This window comes from Elaeis guineensis, chromosome 4 (genome assembly GCF_000442705.2).
Source record: "Elaeis guineensis isolate ETL-2024a chromosome 4, EG11, whole genome shotgun sequence".
NCBI classification, from domain to species: domain Eukaryota; kingdom Viridiplantae; phylum Streptophyta; class Magnoliopsida; order Arecales; family Arecaceae; genus Elaeis; species Elaeis guineensis.
In genome coordinates this window covers 130,277,695-130,300,555 of record NC_025996.2, presented here as the reverse complement: position 1 = coordinate 130,300,555, position 22,861 = coordinate 130,277,695, and the positions used below count along the sequence as shown (strand labels likewise).

The 22,861-nt window shown below is 37.0% G+C and overlaps 1 pseudogene; it reads right to left on the bottom strand.

Moving 5' to 3' along the window:
* Positions 1-21,020: 21,020 nt before the first annotated feature.
* Positions 21,021-22,605, bottom strand: LOC140857400 (uncharacterized; annotated as a pseudogene).
* Positions 22,606-22,861: the final 256 nt, after the last annotated feature.

Sequence of the window (22,861 nt, the reverse complement as noted above, 5' to 3'; positions counted from 1 at the left end):
CTCTCGCGACCCCACCAAGAGCAGAGGGAAAACCTTCACTCGAAAAAAGAAAAAGAAAAAGGGGAGGGGAGTTAAAAAGGAAAGCGACGGACTGCATCAGCGATGAATGAAAAATAAATTGCATCAAAGATGCAAGGAACCTCGTCTCAGCAAGGATTGGGGTTCTTATCAAAATTTCTGACCTTTAAGAAAGCTCTCAATATGAGCCAGAGATAAGGCGGCTTCCTCAGGACGATGATAAGCCCGGACCTCCCAGTTTGAACTCTAAAAGGAGGTGTCAAACCCGAGTGGTCTCGGACAAATCGACAGCCATAAACAGAAGGACGGGTCAATGCAACGGTGATCGGGTACTTCCAAACGGCATCGATGTCGGACAATGCAAAAGCCGAAGGAAGCTCGGCAAATGACAATTCAACACATGAGTAAAAGAGGTAATAAAAATCTTTTCATTTCATTGGCAAAATGTGCATTGCAAAGCCCTTGAGGCTGAAGAAGAAAGATGACAAGAAAAGCAAGCCGATGCGACGACGCCCAAGAACCTCCAGACGACATCGGCATCAAAAAGAAAAAGAAAAGCAACAACGCCAACAAACAAACAAGCGGCAAAAGAAGACACATACGAGGATGAAAGACAAAAAGAGCCCTAAGAGGGCCGACTTCTCCCGACCTCGGACTTTCGGCTTCGACCCTCATCAGGGAGTGCCTTAAGCTTTCGACTTCTCCTTCCAATTCCTTCTCTCTCATTAGCATCTCCATATACCTCCAATGAAGTCGCTGGCTTTCATTCTCCGCCTCTCGATGCATCTTTCTCAGGACCTCGGATTCTGCCTCTGCATCTTTGACTGCCCGTTGCTCGTACACCAGCTGGATCTTCAATTGCTGCAGTTCGGCCTTCCCCTTTCCAAGGGCGATGGATAGCTCTTCTACGGTTCTTCTCAGGGATTGGAGTTCGTCGGGACCCTGAACGGGAGCAAACTGAGCCCCTTCAGCTAGCTGCCTTTGAAGGCGGGCAACCTCGTCGGTCGCCATCTTGAGCCTCCCCTTGTATTCGTCCACCTGCTTGCGCCAGCCGGCCCGCCACATGTCCCACTCGCCACGACAGGCGGCTAAAAGTGGTTGATAGCTGACAGAGCCATTACTGCACCATACCTGGGCCAGCACTCTAGCGGGAATTCCGAAAGGTCCCTTCGGATCGCCCCGATTCGAAAAGACTCCAGCACGCGCGCATTAAATGCCAGAATATCTGAGGGCGATCGTGCACAGAATTCAAGGAGATAACTTCGGCTGTGGAAATTCTCTGTACTTCCTTCATTTGAAACTCGAACTCGGAAGTAGGGGGACTGGTGTTGGGTATAAAATATCTCTCAATCGAAATTCGTGACAGGAATGACTCTCCGAAGATTCTATCGACTTCCGACCTTCGGCGACATCTCTCCGAACCTCTCTGGCGGCCGAGCCTCCACAACACTCCCAAGTTTTACCGACGGATAAGCCCCCACCAACGTCGGTCGGATTCTTCACGACGGACGGACTCCACCCAAGTTTTCACGATGATCGACCACCTTCTAGACTTCGTCCGGACTCCTACGGGAGCCGGACTCCGCCCATGACTTCACTTGCAGGTAGACTTCGTCCGGACTCCTACGGGAGCCGGACTTCGCCCCTGACTTTGATTGCAGGTAGACTCCGTCCGGACTCCTACGGAAGCTGGACTTCGCCCCTGACTTTGATTGCAGGTAGGCTCCATCCGGACTCCTACGGGAGCGCGACTTCATCCCCGACTTCAACCGCAAGAAGACTCCGTCCGGACTCCTACGGGAGCCGGACTTCGCCCCCGACTTTGATTGCAAGTAGACTCCGTCCGGACTCCTACGGGAGCCAGACTTCGCCCCCGACTTTGATTGCAGGTAGACTCCGTCCGGACTCCTACGGGAGCCGGACTTCGCCCCCGACTTTGATTGCAGGTAGACTCTCCTACGGGAGCCGAACTTCGCCCCCGACTTCAACTGCAAGAAGACTCCGTCCGGACTCCTACGGGAGCCGGACTTCGCCCCCGACTTTGAATGCAGGTAGACTCCATCCGGCCTCCTACGGGAGCCAGACTTCATCCCCAATTTCAACCGCAAGAAGACTTCGTCTGGACTCCTGCAGGAGCCGGACTTCGCCCCCGACTTTGATTGCAGGTAGACTCCGTCCGGACTCCTATGGGAGCCGGACTTCGCCCCCGACTTTGATCGCAGGTAGACTCCGTCCGGACTCCTACGGGAGCCGGACTTCGCCTCCGACTTTGATCGCAGGTAGACTCCATTTGGACTCCTACGGGAGTCGGACTTCATCCCCGACTTCAACCGTAGGAGGACTTTGCCCGGACTCCTACGGGAGCCAGACTCCGAGCCCCTATTGCAAGTGACCCACTCTGAGTTTTCACTGCAAACGATCTACTTCAAATCTCTATCACGAGCGGCCTTGGCCGAGACTCCTCGACAAATGATCTCCATCCGGGCTTCTACGGGGACCGGACTCCAACCGAGACCTGGACCCCCTAGCAGGCCGCAGTAACGGCCACGACTCGCTCCACTTCCTGCAACAGATTCTGCGTGGCTCCATCACTCCCTGGCAGGCCACAGTAACGGCCACGACTCTGCTCCACTTCCTGCGATGGATTCTGCGCAGCTCCATCACTCCCTGGCAGACCACAATAATGGCCACGATTCTACTCCACTTTCTGCGACGGATACCACGCGGTTCCTCCACCCTCTAGCAAGTCGCGACAATGGATGCCGCTCCACTCCCCGCAACAGACTCCACGTGACATGTCTCGGTGATGGCCACGATCCCACTCCACTACTCTTTGCAACAAACTCTTCCTGACTCTGGGCAGTCCACTGCCAGACGGTTACAGACATCGCTATCAGTCTGTTGCCCCCTCCGCCTATAAAAGGAGGACCCCAGATACGTTATTCTCTGAGCTCTAATTTCTATCTCAAAACTCTGCTAAAATTTCTGTTCGAGCACTCCATTCTTGTTGAGGCAGAGAACTGACTTGAGCGTCGGAGGGTCTTGTCGGAGCAACCCCAACTCCGGTTTAGACTTCTTTTGCAGGTCCCGACGGCGACCGCGACTCCCTCGACTCCAGCTTCTCCGACGCAGGTGGAATTTTGCACCAACATCTGCTATAACTCGATGTGGAGCTTCAATGTATCAGATGATGCCAATAAATATGTGTGTAACATTATTTGATACTTAGTTATTGCTTTTATTTGTAACAACATCTATAAGTAATATATTGTATTGCTTACCATATATGTGTAGGCAATGTTCATGCATTTTTGATTGTCAAAATGAGTAGGATTCGACATTTTTGAAGCTCAAGTTCGATATGTTCGCTATTGTCTGCAGCAGAGCTGTGATACTGTAGCTTACAGAGTACATATACTGATGTTTGCAGAGATCCTCACAAGAGGTAGCTCAAAACCATTGCACGATGATTTTAAGGATGCAACATTGTATAGGAGTTGGGTTACGAGAAATATTTTGCTTCATGGATATTGTGGGCAGTATAAAGAATTTTGGTCATGGTATGAGAAGAAGATGCCTAGGACCAAAGATTAGGACATAATGGTTGTGTAAACAATCTTCATAGTTTATGTCAATGGTAAATGTCAATTGTAAATTTCATCCTTGTACTAATTGATACATATTTTATATTTAATATCAACCAAAATTTAACTGCAATATGACATATTTAAATATGCACCAGGTTAATTTTATATTCACTATATATGTGTGGCAATAGATTGTTAACCATGTAACATTCAGTGTGCACCAAATTATTTTAATTATGTACCGGCTAAACTGCTCTACCCATGTGTGCTGGTGCCAATGGTAACTTTGTTTAAGTTCAGCTCCTACCTGTTTAAAGATGAAACTTCAGCTTCTTCATATAAGTAATTGATATTATGTTCTAGTTCGACAGTTTCAAGCTTCTCATTGCCAAATGTAAGTGTGCGTATGTATGTATGTTTGTATGTATATGTATATATGCATGTGTGTGTATGATGTATGTATCGTGATACTTCAACTGTGTGCTGTGTGCGATAATATATACTTCACCTGTGCCACGACATGTCAACTGCATGCCGTGATACTTCAACTGCATATTGCAATACGTCAACTGTGTACCATGATACTCTTTGCTCTATAGTCGTATATCTTGGATCTACCTCATCATAATTTTATAAAAATTTCTATCTATAAGATTAAGCATCGATAAATTGAAGAAAAGCCAACGATTTTTTTTCAAAAATAACTATATACCATGTTAATTTAACTGTGTGCCATGCTAATTTAACTGTATACCATATTTAGTTAACTATATATCATGTTAAATTAACTATATACTATATTAATTTAACTATATACAGTATTAATTTAACTGTATATAGAGTTTATTTAACTATGTGCAGTGTTAAATTAACTATGTACGATGTTAATTTAACCGTGTGTAGGATTATTTAACTACGTATTATATTAATTTAATTATGTATCATATTTAGTTAACTATATACCATATTAATTTAACTATATGCAATATTAATTTAACTATGTGTAGAGTTTATTTAACTATGTACAGTATTAAATTAACTATATACAATATTAATTTAACTATGTGTAGGATTAATTTAACTATGTATCATATTAATTTAACTGTGTGTCCTGTTAATTTAACTGTATACTATATTCAGTTAACTATGTATCATATTAAATTAACTATATACTATATTAATTTAACTGTGTACATTATTAATTTAACTGTATGTAGAGTTTATTTAACTATGTACTGTGTTAAATTAACTATATATCATATTAATTTAACTGCATATAGTATTAATTTAACTATGTATAAAGTTCATTTAACTGTGTGCAGTATTAAATTAATTATGTATGATGTTAATTTAATTATGTGTAGGGTTCATTTAATTATATATCATATTAATTAAACTATATACCATATTAATTTAACTATATACCATATTTAGTTAACTATGTACTATGTTAAATTAACTATATACCATATTAATTTAACTATATACAATATTAATTTAACTATGTATAGAGTTTATTTAACTGTATGCGGTGTTAATTTAATTATGTATGATATTAATTTAACTATATATAAGATTTATTTAACTATATATCATATTAATTTAACTGTGTATCATGTTAATTTAACTGTATATCATGTTTAGTTAACTACATATCATGTTAAATTAATTATGTACTATATTAATTTAAGTATATGCAGTATTAATTTAACTGTGTATAGAGTTTATTTAACTATGTACAGTATTAAATTAACTATGTATGATATTAATTTAACTATATATAAAATTTATTTAACTATGTACTATATTAATTTAACTGTATGTCATATTAATTTAACTATATATCATGTTTAGTTAACTATGTACTAAGTTAAATTAACTATATATTATGTTAAGTTAATTATGTATAGTATTAATTTAACTGTATGTAGAGTTTATTTAACTATATACAGTATTAATTTAATTGTATACAATATTAATTTAACTATATGTAGGGTTCATTTAACTATGTAGTATGTTAATTTAATTGTATGCCATGTTAATTTAATTATATACCATGTTTAGTTAATGACATACCAATGTAAATTAACTGTATACCATATTAATTTAACCGTATGTAGTATTAACTTAATTGTATGTAGAATTTATTTAACTATGTGCAGTATTAATTTAACTATATACGATGTTAATTTAACTATATGCAGTATTAATTTAACTATATGCAGCGTTCATTTAACTATATGCAGTATTAATTTAATTATGTATCATATTAATTTAACTGTATGCTAGATTCATTTAACTGTATAGCATGTTAATTTAACTATGTACTATGTTTAAAAGAAAGAATACATGTAGTTTTTGATAAGACTAATAATCCTCCATCAAGAAAGAAAGGGGTTGTTGATGATGCATCCCCAATTGTGGCAGGGATAAATGAGCTCACCCTAAAAGACTCTATGCTCCAAAATGACAAAGAACATGAAGATAGATTAGTGAATATTTTTATAAAATCTTTGAATGAAGATAGATTTTGTGAAAGCAGAAGAGAACTACGAATTTTATATCCCTATGCTTAGTGAATTCTTATTGATCTCCACTTTTTTCCTTAAATTTTCTTAAATTAATCATATTAAGCCTTATTTTCATTGATTTAAGCTCAAATTTTTTGTTGTACATGATCATCCTTGAATTTCTCATCTTTTCCTCCTTTTTCAAATTTATTTTGGTGAATTTGGCCTATCTGTCCAAATGGAGAGACCCCTAAGTCATCCTATGAGAAAGGGATGCCCCATAAGGTCTTTTTAGTCTTCTCCCTAGGGCTCATGGGACACCTTATTTTTTTTTGGAAAAACCCTTCTTTGCATCCCATGGATTGACCCCTCCAACGAAAACCAGCCTCTTCTTGCTCTTCCCGCAGTCAAATCCTTTCTTCCTCTAGAAAATCCTATGATCTAGCCTCCATCTTCCTCAAATATTTTCAAATCCCTCTTTAAATTAGTAGGATCTCTCATCTGTTATCCTCATTGTGGCTGAAATCATTTGATTTTGAAGTTTCCTCTGGCTGTAAAACCCTCTCCTCACCGAAAGGGGTTTTTCTTCTTCTTCTCTACCTCAAAGCTTATTCTCCCATCTTTCTTTCTTTAGAACTTAGTTTCTTACACCCTCTTTGGCCAAGACTTTCTCTCCATTGCTCTCCCCATAATGCTGAGGTTAAGGCTCCATCAAAGAAGAAAATCCACCCGTGTGCTTGAAGAAGAATAGAGGAAGAAGAAAACTGCTCTGGCTCCTATTCCATCTTCCCCTCTAGTTACTCTGAGCAAGGTATCCCTCTTTGCAAGAAAAGTTGAGTTAGGAAGAAATATAGATTTCAATTTCTTTGAAAAGGAAGGTTTTTCAATTAGAGAAAAAATCAAGAGGCAAGGTTGGAGTTTTTGCTGTATGCTAATTATGGAAACAATCTATGTTGATCTTGTTAGAGAGTTTTATCAAGAATTTATTTATCATGATGGAATTAGTAGATCTTCAGTTAAGGGTGTAAAAATTGATTTGGACCTGCATCATCTTCGAGAAATTTTACACCTTCCTTGTGAAGGATCTTGTGAAGAAGAACTTTCCAACAAAGTAGATCATTTTAAATCCATTTTGGGAATGGAGGATGTAAGGGGAATCAGTAGAAGCTAAAGATTTAAATGTTAAAATCAGACTCCTCCATCACATGGTAACAAAAATATTTTTTCCTAAAGGGAGTAGACATGATTTTCTTTTGGATAGAGACATATATGTTATGCATCATATTCTTAGTAAAATTCCCATTAGCCTTCCCGTGCTTATGTTTGAAGCAATGCATGAGATCCTAAATAGATCTAAAGCCCATTTATCTTATGGAATGGCTCTCACACTTGTCTTCAAGAGATTTGGGATCCATTTTGAGAGGGAGGCTACTAGTTGTCTATCCCGTATGGATACTTACAACTGTAATACTCTATACTGGATAGGTTTCACTAAAGCTGATGGCCATTAGAGTAAAGGCATTGAGGAGGAGGAGGATAGAGCTAAAGGGGAGGGACCTTCTTCACCACATCGTGAGCACAGATTCTTAGATATTCAATTTGTTTCAGATCTTGAAGTAGGTCCTTCTGAGATAACTATGGGAGATTTTACTGAGACAGTCTGAGCATTGATCTGATCATTCACCTATCAGATTGGAGGATGATTAGCTTCAGACTCCCACACAGCAGGTTGTCAGGATCCATCTTGTTGCTCCTAGATTGATTTTGATGATCACAAAGCAGATTGAAGGGATACAAATAATTTTAAAATGAAAAAGTCCTTATGCTCTTCAAGGGCAAAATCATAATTTTACTAAAATTCTGATTTGATAGTACTATTTGGTAGAACAAATGATTTGAAATCTATTGGTGAAAATTTTATTGTGTTTGGACTTATATTTTTGAAGTTATGAAGGTTTGAAGTGCATGAGTCGACTCATGAGTCAACTCATGGCACTGTGAGCTGATTGGCACGCAAAAATTCTCCTTGGCACGCTAGTTTTCTGGCTTGGCACGACCTGTGAGTCGACTCATGAGTCGACCCACAAGGCATGAGTCGACTCATGAGTCGACCCCTGCTAATTTGAGCCAAGAATTTCCAGAAACGCATTCTCTGAAATTTGCAACAGAGGTCGACTCATGAGTCGACCCCTGAAGCATGAGTCGACTCATGAGTCGACCCCTGCGATGGGAAATGTCAGCAACGGCTATTTTTTTGCCCGTTTTAATTGCCATTTATGCTTCCTAAAAATCCTCTAACGGCTCTTTATCTACCTAAATTGTTTTCTCTTGCTTCTAATGCTACAAAATGCTTTAAATGGTGAAAGAAATTGCAGATTAAATAGCAGATCAAACGTGAAATCAAGAGAGACGAGGAGTAGAGAAGAAGAGAAGAATAGAAGAGAGGATCCGAAATTTGCAAGAAAAAGCCTGAGATCAACGAAAAATCCAAAGAGAAAAAGAGAGAGGATCCACAATATAGCAGAGAGATTGTGAAAGAGAAAAGCAAGATCTTTCAAGGAGAGAATTCTTCACGATTATTGTTTCAACCTTGATCTAGAGATCGTTCAAAGCTTTCAAGAGATCTTCAATCAACAATTAACCTCTTCTCAAGCATTCAAGCGTTCATCCACTTTGAAAAAATCTGAAAAAGGGGTTCTTCATTTGAGTAAAGCTTTTATTGTTATATTTGCTCATTTAAGGAGCTGTTATTGTATTAATCTGTGCTCTAAATTTTCTAACTCTTTGTGAGTTTTTGTTCTTGTGTTTGGAGGATTTCCAAAACAAGAAAAGGTTGATCCGAACCTAAAATCGGAGTATTTTGGGTTTACTTGTACCCGGGAAACAAGTGTTCTAGCTTGGGATAGCTAGTGTCGGAGTTTCCGACGTTTTGTATTCGGATTGAATACAAAGGATAGTGGATTAAAATTCCCAAGTGGGATCTTGGGGAGTGGATGTAGGTGCAAGGTTAGCACCGAACCACTATAAATCCTTGTGTTTGTGGTGTGCTTTATCGCTTTATCTTATTTCTTTATTATATCCTTGCAATACTGCTTTAGGTAATTAATATTGATTTAAAGCCATTGTTTTGTTCTTCATAAGTTATCTGTTGGGCTTAAAATTTTTAGAAACCCAATTCACCCCCCCTCTTGGGTTGCATAGCTGGGCAACAAGTGGTATCAAAGCTGGTGCTCTAGCCCTTCTTTGATCTAACAATCAAAGAGCCAAAGATCTATGGCAACCCATGTTGGAACTTCTCTAGCCGAGGGGCAATCAACAAACCGACCTCCACTTTTCAATGGGTCTAATTACACCTATTGGAAAGCTCGGATGAAGATTTTCATACAAGCACTCGACTATGATATGTGGAGTATCATAGTGAATGGTCCTCACACACCCACCAAGATTATAGATGGTGAGGAGTCAACCAAACCCGAGAAAGAATGGGATGAGGTTGACAAGAAATTGGCACAATTAAATGCCAAAGCCATGAATGTTCTTTATTGTGCACTAGATGCTAGTGAATTTAATCGCATTTCTACTTGTGTATCTGCTAAAGAAATATGGAATAGGTTAGAAGTCACCCATGAGGGAACAAATCAAGTAAAAGAGTCTAAAATAAACATGCTTGTACATAAATATGAATTGTTCAAAATAGAGCATGATGAGTCCATAACTGCTATGTTTACTCGTTTTACTGATATAATCAATGGTTTAAAGAGTCTTGGCAAATCTTATACTAATAGTGAACTTGTAAGGAAGATTCTCAGGTCACTGCCAAGAACTTGGGAAGCCAAAGTGACTGCCATCCAAGAAGCAAAGGACTTGAACACTCTACCTCTAGAAGAGCTTCTTGGATCCTTGATGACTCATGAACTTAGCATGAAGCAACATCAAGAGGATGAAGTCAAAAAGAAAAGAACCATTGCCCTCAAATCCACAACTTCGCCTGATTATGAAACGGATGACTCTGAAGATGAAGATCAGGATGAAGAGATGGCTCTCATCATCCGAAAATTTAAGAAGTTTCTAAGAAAAAGGAAACAGGGGATGAGAAAGAAATTCACAAAAGGAGATCAAAGCAAAGAAAAGGAGAAAGATCAAACCCCTATATGCTACGAGTGCAAGAAGCCAGAACATTTCAGATCCGAATATCCACAATTGAAGAAAGGTCCAAAGAAGTTCAAAAAGAAGGCAATGATGGCGACCTGGAGTGCGAGTGATGACTCAAGCTCCGACGAGGAAACCTCAACAGAACAAGCCAATCTGTGCCTGATGGCACATGAAAATGAGGTAACTTCTGAATCCACTAGTGAATTTACTTTTGAAGAATTGCATGAAGCATTCTATGATTCAATTGATGAATTAAAGAAACTAGGGAAGAAAAACAAAGAACTGAAATTGGAAAATCAGTCCTTAGTGAAACAAGCTGAAAATCTTTCAATTGAAAAATTCACCTTGATTCAAGAAAATCAAAACTTAAAGGATGAAATGAACAAGCTGAAATCTATAGTAGATAAGTTCACCTTAAGTTCAAACAAGCTAAATATGATCCTTGATAATCAGAAAGCTATATATGATAAGGCTGGACTTGGTTATAAACCCCTGAAGAAACAAAAATTTCTGAAGGATATTTATGCAAATTATTCAAGCAAAAAATCTACTAATATTACTTGTTTTAAATGTGAAAGAATAGGACATAAATCATACACATGTCTTATTAACAAATATGCAAACATAAAGAAAATATGGGTTCCAAAAGGAACCATTCTGACTAACCTGAAAGGATCCAAGAAAGCTTGGGTACCTAAGACAGAAACTTGATCTGTGCTTGCAGGTGTGTCTAGCATCCCAAGAAGGAAACAGGAAATGGTATCTTGACAGCGGATGCTCGAGACACATGACTGGTGATGAATCACAATTCATCACGCTTGATGCTAAGGATGGAGGGATGGTCACCTTTGGAGACAATGGCAAAGGAAAGATCATCGGGATAGGTAACATTGGTATCACTCCCTCCAAATACATTGAGAATGTTTTACTAGTTATAGGTTTAAAGCATAACTTACTTAGCATTAATCAATTCTGTGATAAAGGATATAAAGTAAGTTTTGAATCATCTGTTTGCATTGTGACAAGTCCTATTAACGATGGCATTAAATTTATAGGACATAGGCATGGCAATGTTTATATGGTAGACTTGAATGATTTAACTAAATTAGACATGCAATGCCTAGTTTCCTTAAGTGCTAAAATAAATGAGACTAGTTGGCTGTGGCATCGTAGACTTGCACACATTAGCATGCATTCTCTCTCAAAATTAATTAAAAAGGATTTAGTTCTCGATTTGCTAAAACTGAATTTTGAAAAGGATAGAATTTGTGATGCATGCCAATTAGGTAAACAAACTAGAGTATCATTTAAATCCAAAAATACTGTTTCAACTTCTAGACCTTTAGAGCTCTTACATATGGATTTATTTGGACCAACTAGAACCACTAGTCTAGGAGGAAAACTATATGGATTTGTAATAATTGATGATTACTCTCGTTTTACTTGGGTTTTCTTTTTAGCTCACAAAAATGAAACTTTTCAAATTTTCACTAAATTTCATCGAAAAGTCACTAATGAAAAAGGGTTTTCAATTCAAAATATTAGAAGTGATCATGGAACAGAATTTGAAAATCAAGACTTTGAAAATTTTTGTGATGAAAATGAAATTGGCCATAACTTCTCTGCTCCTAGGACACCTCAACAAAATGGGGTAGTTGAAAGGAAAAATAGAACCTTAGAAGAAATGGCCCGTACCATGCTTTGTGAAAGCAACCTTCCAAGATATTTTTGGGCGGAAGCTATTAACACAGCATGTTACATTTTAAATCGTGCTTTAATTAGATAATTTTTAAAGAAAACCCCCTATAAACTTTGGAAAGGAAGAAAACCAAATATTGCATATTTTCATATTTTTGGTTGCCGATGTTTTGTATTAAATAATGGCAAAGAAAAACTTGGTAAATTTGATGCAAAATCAGATGAAGCAATCCTTCTAGGTTACTCCTCCACTAGTAAAGCATTTAGAGTGTTCAACAAAAGAACTTTAGTAGTTGAGGAGTCCATACATGTTGTCTTTGATGAATCTAACGATCTTCCTTCAAGGAAGAATAAGGGTGTTGATGATGCAGATCCACTAATAGAAGGTATGAAGGAGATCACTTTGAAAGATTCAGCAACTCCAGAAGACAAGGATCAAGAAGACGAACAAAATGAAAAAGGTGAAGAAATTCAAGAACAACCTCAAGGTACAAATGACCTACCCAAGAAATGGAGGTATGTTCACAACCACCCTAAGGAGTTAATAATTGGTGATCCTATGCATGGGGTAAAAACACGTTCTTCACTTAGAGATGTACTTAATCATTGTGCTTTTGTATCTCAACTTGAACCTAAAACTTTTGAAGAGGCTGAAAATGATCATAACTGGATTAATGCTATGCAAGAGGAACTTAATCAATTTGAAAGAAATAATGTTTGGACCTTAGTATCAAGACCTAAAGATTATTCAATAATTGGAACAAAATGGGTCTTTAGAAACAAGTTAGATGAGCATGGAAATGTAATTAGAAATAAAGCAAGACTGGTTGCTAAGGGATATAATCAAGAAGAAGGAATTGATTTTGATGAAACTTTTGCACCTGTTGCTAGATTAGAAGCCATTAGACTTCTACTTGCTTATGCTTGCTTTATGAAATTCAAACTATTTCAAATGGATGTTAAAAGTGTATTTTTAAATGGATATATTTCTGAAGAAGTATATGTAGAACAACCCCCTGGATTTGAAAATCATGCTTTTTCCAATCATGTCTTTAGATTAAATAAAGCTTTATATGGACTAAAACAAGCACCTAGAGCATGGTATGAAAGGCTAAGCAAATTTCTACTAAATAATGGTTTCTCAAGAGGCAATGTAGATACAACCCTATTTATTAAAAGAAACCAAAATGATATGCTAATTGTACAAATTTATGTTGATGACATAATTTTTGGGTCTACTAATGAATCCCTTTGTCAAGACTTTGCTAAGCTTATGCAGGGAGAGTTCGAGATGAGCATGATGGGAGAACTCACTTTCTTTCTCGGACTCCAAATCAAACAATCAAAAGAGGGAATCTCCATCACCCAAAGCAAGTACACCAAGGAACTACTCAAAAGATTTGGAATGGAGAACTGCAAACCAATTGGCACACCAATGAGACCCTCAAGTAAGCTTGACAAGGATGATGAAGGTAAAAGCGTAGACTTAAAATACTACAGAGGTATAATTGGCTCATTATTGTATTTAACTGCAAATAGGCCTGATATCATGTTTAGTGTTTGCTTATGTGCAAGATATCAATCTAATCCTAAGGAATCTCATTTGAATGCTGTTAAAAGAATCCTTAGATACTTAAATGGTACACAAACTATAGGGTTATGGTACTCTAAGGACTCACAAATTAATTTGTTAGGATATTCTGATGCTGATTTTGCTGGATGTAAATTAGATAGAAAAAGCACAAGTGGAACTTGCCAATTTCTTGGAGTAAATCTAATCTCATGGTTTAGCAAGAAACAAAATTAGGTGGCACTGTCTACGGCTGAGGCCGAATACATTGCAGCCGAAAGTTGTTGTGCTCAAATCTTGTGGATTAAGCAACAACTCGAAGATTTTGGAATCAAACTTAATGAAACACCAATAAAATGTGATAATACAAGTGCCATAAATCTATCTAAAAATCCAATACAACACTCAAGATCTAAACATATTGAAATAAGACATCATTTTATAAGAGAACATGTTCAAAATAAAAATATAATTCTTGAATATGTTTGCACTGAAAATCAATTAGCCGATATCTTTACAAAGGCCCTTAGTGAGGATAGATTCTGTGAAATTAGGAGAAATCTTGAAATTCTAGATCCATTTGTCTGAAATTTCTCAATTTTCAAAGAATAGATGTCAAAAACTTTTAGAGCTCAATTTTCAACATCTATCCTGGTCCCAAAAGCTCAGATTTATCACTCTAAAAACTTATCATTGAGCAAAATTCTTTCTCTCAAAATTTTGAATTTTTTTGGAATTTATTTATATATTTTCTAAATTTCTGAACTTCATGAGTCGACCCCCATGAGTCGACTCAATGGCAAACTTGTAAATCCCACCAACTTTCATCGGGTTCATTGTTTTTAAACGGGAAACCCTGTTCGTGAGACGACTCATCTTCTCATCATCTTTCTTCCGAAAGCCATCCTCTCCAACTCTTCTTGCTCCAAATCCAAGGATCAATTCTGAGGCAATTCTCCCTCCTTCTCTCCACCAAAAATCGCCTCCTTGAAAAGGATTTTTCTGTGCTTTCTCGCAGTGATTGGTGCGGGTGGAACGTGCCCTAGAACTTCACCGTTCATTCAAAATTCACTTCTTTTCTCCATCAAAATTCTTCTTTACTCTCTTGTGATCCCTCCTCCTCTCAATTCAAGTCTTCTTGTCTGCTACTTTATTGGATATGGCTCCAAAGATGAAACTTCCCCAAAGAAGGAAATCAATCCGAGAGCCTGAGGAAATTGTCCGAAAGAAAAGGCATGCTCAGTCTTCCAGTGTTCCCGATCCAGTTTCAGTACCTGCTCAAGGTCCCTCTCAATCTTCCATAAGCCCCAGTGTAAATCCTCTTTCTGATAGAAAAGTAGAAACCGGGAAAAATATAGATTTTCGGTTCTTTGAGAAAGAAGGCTTTACTTTTGCTACCAAGATCAAAAATCAAGGATGGGAACTTTATTGCTCTCTTAAGGAAGTCACCTATGTTGATCTAGTCAGAGAGTTCTACCAGAACCTAAATTATGGAAATGGGTCAGTGACTTCAACTGTCAAAGGGATTGACATATGCTTGGATTCTCGGATATTGGGAGAAATACTTCAGTTGCCTAGTGAAGGATACTCATATATGGAACTCCCAATTAAAGAAGAAGGGATCAGAATTATCTTAGGAGAAGCTTTTTCAGGAAGTTTAAACAGATTGGAAGCAAAGCTACTGTCCATTGAGATGAGGGTCCTGCATCAGATTGTAACAAAACTCTTCTTTCCTAGGAGTGGTAGACATGACTTACTATCTGGCAGAGATGTATGTGTCATGTTTCATATCATCACTCAGACCCCCCTAAACCTCTCTGCACTTATGATAGAGGCCATGAGAGAAACTTTGAATAGATCCAAGGCACACTTGCCTTATGGTATGGCCCTTACTAGAGTTTTTAGGAGGTTTGGAGTTAGCTGTGAGGGGGAGACACCTACCAAGCTCTCACATGTGGACACTTTCAACCAACACAGCCTGCACCGAATGAGAATTACAAAGACTGTTGGTGGTTGGATCAAGGGCTCTGAAGAAAGAGCTGAGGAGAGAGCTGAGGAAAGAGCTAAAGACAGAACTGAAGGCAGAGTAGAAGAAGAAGGTCCATCTTCTCCTGTACATGACTTCAGGGCAGCATCACCAGATACACAGTTCATTCCTGATACTGAGGCTGGCCCTTCGGAGTTTACTAGGATGCCCACACCAGTGTATCAGTCAGAGAGAAGAGCACCTCCATCAGAGTTCAGACTGGCTGACGATCAGATCGAGCATATTTCACAGCGTGTGGCTTCTTTGCTGTCTAGCCAGTGGAGTAGTACTTCTTTTGCACCTGGAGCTACTTCTTCTGATCAGACCATTACTCCCCACATCTCCACTGTGTTTCAGATGATTTCAGATCAGTCCGTCAGGATACAGCAGCTTGAGGACACAGTCTGGAGACTGACTGGCAGAGTTCTTGACTTGCAGGGGCAAGTCCTTGCATTGGCCCATCCCCAGCCACAGGAGTCTACTATTGAGGTCACAGACCTCACTGCAGAGGCTGGCAGGCTCAGAGGAGCACTAGAAGGTGGATATGAGCTACTGAGGAAAGAGATCCGAGGATCGAGTGAGCATGCTACCACCCAGTTCACTGCTCTACTTCAATCTGTTTCCAGAGCACTGAACGTACTTGATTCTATTAGACTCATGGTATCAGCCCTAGCATCTCAGCATTCTCAGCCACCCAGTTCATCTCGCCCTCCTACTCATGGCAGAGGCAGACGGGGTAGAGGACGCACTTCTGATCCATCATCTCCTCACCCTATATCTGATGACTCCGATCATTGACTTATCTTGATCTTTACTAGGTCCTAGGAGTTAGTATCTTGTTCTAGGATCTATACCTCGGGGCCATGTATTGACAATTAGCTGGTTGAATTTTATTTTTAAGAACTATGTATTGAAACAATTATGATATTAATGGAATCATCTTTTACCTATATTGCTACCTCTTTGTAATGATTATATTTTGGTTATATATTTTCTTCTTGTTGAAATATTGTCTTCTCCTTGTTGTTGTTTGCTGTTGATAATTGCTATATTAAGGGGGAGCAAACATCTGTGAAAAACTCTAAAGAAGAAGAAATTAAAGAATATTTCAAAAAAAAAAAAGAAAGAGTTAACTATGTTTGATGATGTCAAAAAGGGGGAGAAATTAAACAAAAACAAAAATTGAAATTAGACAAAAAGCAAAATCCTAAATTATGAGAAAAAGGGGGAGAAATTAAATAAAAACAAAGATTGGAGAAATTAAAACAAATATTGGAGAAATTAAAACAAATATTGAAGAAATTAAATAAATATTGGAGAAATTAAACAAAAACAAAGATTGGAGAAATTAAAATAAATATTAGAGAAATTAAAACAAATATTGAAGAAATTAAACAAATATTGGAAAAATTAAACAAAAACAAATATTGGAGAAATTAAAATAAATATTGAAGAAATTAAACAAATATTGGAGAAATTAGACAAAAACAAGGATTGAAAGATTAAACAAAACTTTGAGAAATTTTGGTATCAAAATTTGGTATCAGACAGAACTTAAACAAAAAGTCATCCATCAAAAGCAAAATCATGAATACAATGCAAATAAGTTTTTTTTTATGCTCTGATATATTTCAAAATTCAAACTTGCTTTTAAAATTTTACTCACCTTGATACATCTTAAGAAATTTGTTTTACTCTGATACATCCTACAATTTCTTTTAACTTGCTCTGATACATTATAACATTTAATCCGATACAGTGTGAAGGTTTCTCTGATAAATTATAACATTTGATCCGATAACAGTGTGAGAAAGTTTCTCTTATATATTATAACATTTGTTCTGATACAGTGTGAAATTTTCTCTGAAATTTGTTCTGATACAATGAGAAATTTACTCTGAAATTTGCTCTAATATAGTATGAAATTTTCTCTGATATATTATAAAATTTTCTTGCTCTGATACATTGTAAAATCTTTTCTGATATAATTATTTTTCTTACTCTGATACATAGAAAAGGTTATTTATCTTCTCTTGCTCTGATATATCTTGAACTCAAAATGATCTAATACCCTTTTCAAATCTTTAAGAAAATGGACAATCTATTTTTGCATTTATATTACATGCCAAAAGAATCATACTCTTTTCAAGCATATACACCTATAATGGATTCTTTTGAAATTAATGCATTAACATAAGTATTTTTGTTCAAATATTTTGTCATCATCAAAAAGGGAGAGATTGTTGCTCCTAGATTGATTTTGATGATCACAAAGCAGATTGAAGGGATACAAATAATTTTAAAATGAAAAAGTCCTTATGCTCTTCAAGGGCAAAATCATAATTTTACTAAAATCCTGATTTGATAGTACCATTTGGTAGAACAAATGATTTGAAATCTATTGGTAAAAATTTTATTATGTTTGGACTTATATTTTTGAAGTTATGAAGGTTTGAAGTGCATGAGTCGACTCATGAGTCAACTCATGGCACTGTGAGCTGATTGGCACGCAAAAATTCTCCTTGACATGCTAGTTTTCTGGCTTGGCACGACCTGTGAGTCGACTCATGAGTCGACCCACAAGGCATGAGTCGACTCATGAGTCGACCCCTGCTAATTTGAGCCAAGAATTTTTAGAAACGCATTCTCTGAAATTTGCAACAGAGGTCGACTCATGAGTCGACCCCTGAAGCATGAGTCGACTCATGAGTCGACCCCTGCGACGGGAAATGTCAGCAACGGCTATTTTTTTACCCATTTTAATTGCCATTTATGCTTCCTAAAAATCCTCTAACGGCTCTTTATCTACCTAAATTGTTTTCTCTTGCTTCTAATGCTACAAAATGCTTTAAATGGTGAAAGAAATTGCAGATTAAATAGCGGATCAAACGTGAAATCAAGAGAGACGAGGAGTAGAGAAGAAGAGAAGAATAGAAGAGAGGATCCGAAATTTGCAAGAAAAAGCCTGAGATCAACGAAAAATCCAAAGAGAAAAAGAGAGAGGATCCACAATATAGCAGAGAGATTGTGAAAGAGAAAAGCAAGATCTTTCAAGGAGAGAATTCTTCACGATTATTGTTTCAACCTTGATCTAGAGATCGTTCAAAGCTTTCAAGAGATCTTCAATCAACAATCAACCTCTTCTCAAGCATTCAAGCGTTCATCCACTTTGAGAAAATCTGAAAAAGGGGTTCTTCATTTGAGTAAAGCTTTTATTGTTATATTTGCTCATTTAAGGAGCTGTTATTGTATTAATCTGTGCTCTAAATTTTCTAACTCTTTATGAGTTTTTGTTCTTGTGTTTGGAGGATTTCCAAAACAAGGAAAGGTTGATCCGAACCTGAAATCGGAGTATTTTGGGTTTACTTGTACCCGGGAAACAAGTGTTCTAGCTTGGGATAGCTAGTATCGGAGTTTCCAACATTTTGTATTCGGGTTGAATACAAAGGATAGTGGATTAAAATTCCCAAGTGGGATCTTGGGGAGTGGATGTAGGTGCAAGGTTAGCACCGAACCACTATAAATCCTTGTGTTTGTGGTGTGCTTTATCGCTTTATCTTATTTCTTTATTATATCCTTGCAATACTGCTTTAGGTAATTAATATTGATTTAAAGCCATTATTTTGTTCTTCATAAGTTATCTGTTGGGCTTAAAATTTTTAGAAACCCAATTCACCCCCCCCTCTTGGGTTGCATAGCTGGGCAACACATCTCGCAGCCAGGAGCACATCTCAGGGGGAGAGCTACCACATGGCCCCCTCATCTGATCAGTCATTAGTTCCTCACATTTTCATGATGATGCAGATGTTCTTTGATATGAATGCATATTTTGAGCAGCTCAAAAGCACAATTCTTAGGCTCAATGGCAAAGTATTTGATTTACAGATAGAGGTGAGGATACTATCACTTCCCATTAGGCCGAGCGATGATATTGCCCAGATATCAAATTTATCAGTTGAAGTATAGGAAGACTTTGTGGTATGATTGAATCTAGGATCGAGATAATGAGGCAGGAGATTAGAGGGTCGAATGGTGCTGTTGCTAGTAGGGTTGGTTCTCTTTTGCAGTCCATGTCGAGGGCATTTGGTCAGTTTGACTCTATTAGGCTTTTATTACTGGCGAGAGCTCCATCTTCTTTCCAGCCTTTCAGATCATCCCCTCGTTCCTCCACCCATGCCAATTCCTCTAGCAAGAGTCGGGGCAGGTGTGGTCATGGTCGTGGTCGTGGTCATACCCTTGATATTCCTCATGAGATCACTTCCTCTGATTTTGATGATTAGTTAGCTTTTATGCTCCTTATTATCTTTTGTTGTATGAGACCTTGGATGTTAGCCAAATTTTGTGTATTGATGTATTGGGCTGACATTATGTGCTTATGTGTAAACTTATAATGGTTGATGTACTCTACTGAACTTATATATCTCTTATTGATGTGAACTCTTATGGCATTTTAGATTACATTATGTAGTAAATATCAAATGTGACTCTTGTTGGCACTATCTTGTGTATCTTATTTGATATATTTTGTTATAGATACCTTGTTATTTTAGGATATTCAAGAATTTTTGAATTTGTAAAAATACTTGGAGAAGGCCAAAGTTGTAATTTCATCAAGTTGGAGATCAAGATGATGTTTTTTGAAAGCCTCAAAAGCATTAAAAAAGACTTCGGAACATTTGGACGTAATCATGGGAGTTTTAGAAGCTAAAATTTTGGGGAAAAATTAATCTGGGCAAAAAGGAGTGACCCTTACATTGACCCTTTTTGAAAAGGGATGTCGGCACACTGTTTTTGGGCCGGCACGCTAAAGAGGGCGATCCCTGGGTCGACTCCTGCTATACCAAAAATAGAAAGCTACTGTTTCTGTTCTGTTGTAGGGGTCGACCCCTATGCCATAGGTCGACCCCTGAGATGGGAATGTGTGTAACGATTTATGTTTTAGTCTATTTTTTATGCAATAAATGGGTCGACCATCTCTCAAAAGTGCATTCAACTCTCCATTCCATCTGTGTGCGGTGTTGATTTAACTATATGTAGAGTTTATTTAATTACATGCAGTATTAAATTAACTATATACAGTGTTCATTTAACTATGTACAGAGTTCAGTTAACTATGTGGTGTTAAATTAACTATATATAATGTTAATTTAACTATGTATAGGATTGGTTTAACTGTATGTAGTGGAAAATTAACTATGTACCATATTAATTTAACTATGTATAGTATTTATTTAATTACATACCATATTAATTTAACTATGTGTAGAGTTCATTTAACTGTGTATAATGTCTATTTAATTATGTATTTCAGCCATTTAAGTGTGTACATTTGCAAGTTTCCTAAATGTATTTCAGAATATTTTTTCTCAACAAAATGTAAGTTCTCAAAATATAGGTTTATAACAAAATGCAAGTTCTCAAAATATCTTTTCTCATAATACAACTAAATTTTAAAATAGTTACTCAATAATCTCATTACAAGTTCTTCTATTGTGTCCTTTTTCACATCACCTACATTTCAGAATTCTTGATGAATCCACCTGTGAAGCTCTTCTCTTCTTCCTAGGCCTACTAGGATGAGTATTGGTGATTGGAGATAAAATATATATCTCATCTGAGACACTCTGGATCATCTCAATATCCGAAACTGGATTGATAGATTCTGCATATACTGCTCTATATATATCAGTCTCAAAATAATTATTAATGAAGTGATATAAAGATCTATCAGTCTTGTCAACGCATGCACATGCATGCTTACATGCCATCCGAAAGATTCATCATTCGCTAGAAGAGCAAGTCCATTTCTGTAGGTCAACCTTACATGAGTACTTTGTGTCCTTTATATCGTAAATCATGATACTCGATGTAAAGACGGATAACCTTCGATCTTCTATATTTTTCTGCAACACCTTTTCTTGATCGGGATAAAGATGGGTGTGCATACTATAACCTCGAATCCATCGATCGTACATCAATTCCATAATTTGGAATCATATGTGATTACCTATCTAAGAAATGAGAAGATGTCGAGCCTCCAGAATCCAACTGTTGAAATACTTTGCCACATTAGATGTTATGATACCCCAATACGGACCTGAAAAGATTGTATTTGCCTAATGCTTTGGCTTTACATGCATCATAAAGTTACTTGTTCTTAAAGCTACTACTATAAGTTTGCTAATTAGTTTTTAAAAAATATTCAAGTTTGGAGTATATGCAGCAATTTTTAATAAAATAACCAATCTCTTCCTTTCAGATGCACGATAATGAACAAGCATCTACATGTACAACAATAAAAGAATGGCAATGACTTAATAAAACCAGATATTTTGAAGATGTAACATAAAAATTTAGAAGAATATGATGTATACCTGATTTTTATAATTAGCTTTGATATGGCGGATGCAATATGAGTAGTAGCTACTAGTAAAGTATTTTGGTACTGCTTTTATAAGTCCCTGATGTCTATCTATCATAATGGTAAAATAATATCCATGATAGTCATCTTTCAATATTCAATAAAATCAATCCCAATTGTCATCATTTTTTATATCAATAATAGCATATGCAATGAAAAACATATCATCATTCACATCTTTGCCTGTAGCACTAAGCAAAACTCCTCCATCCTTATGTTTAACAAATGTTGCATCCATGAATATCAGAGGTCTACAACCTTTTATGAAACCATTGATTGAGGCTTTAAAAGAAATGAATAGACGTCTAAATCGATCTTCAATGATTTCGTATACCGCTATGCTGTCGGGATTGGTCTGAAGAATGGCATCACAATACCATCGTATGCTTTCATAAGATACTAACCTCTCACCATATATCTTCTTAATAGTAACCTCTCTTCCATGCCGTACTTGATGATATAGCAATTTCACACCATATTCATGATGAATATCTTTTACAATATCAACCGACCTATATAAAGACATATCTTGAAGATTCTCCTTGATAATATTTGAAATCCAATATTTCGAAGCCTCAGGATGATATTTGCAATTTTACTCTGCATGTATGTTCATTATTCATGATTTTAATTGCAAATCTATCTTGATTTTCAAGATGAGAATCATGAATATGCTATCGACATCTATTATATGCACACTTCACAGTCATACACACATGATCATTCTTGACAAACATAAATTTTTTGCAATTTACAATACAGAATTTATAAATTGTAGCATGAATGATTTCAACATCCTTAAATTTTTGACCTACACCCTTTATGCTGCTCTTCCAAGCATCTAACGTATTTCTTTGACTTGGTTCATCTTCAATTACA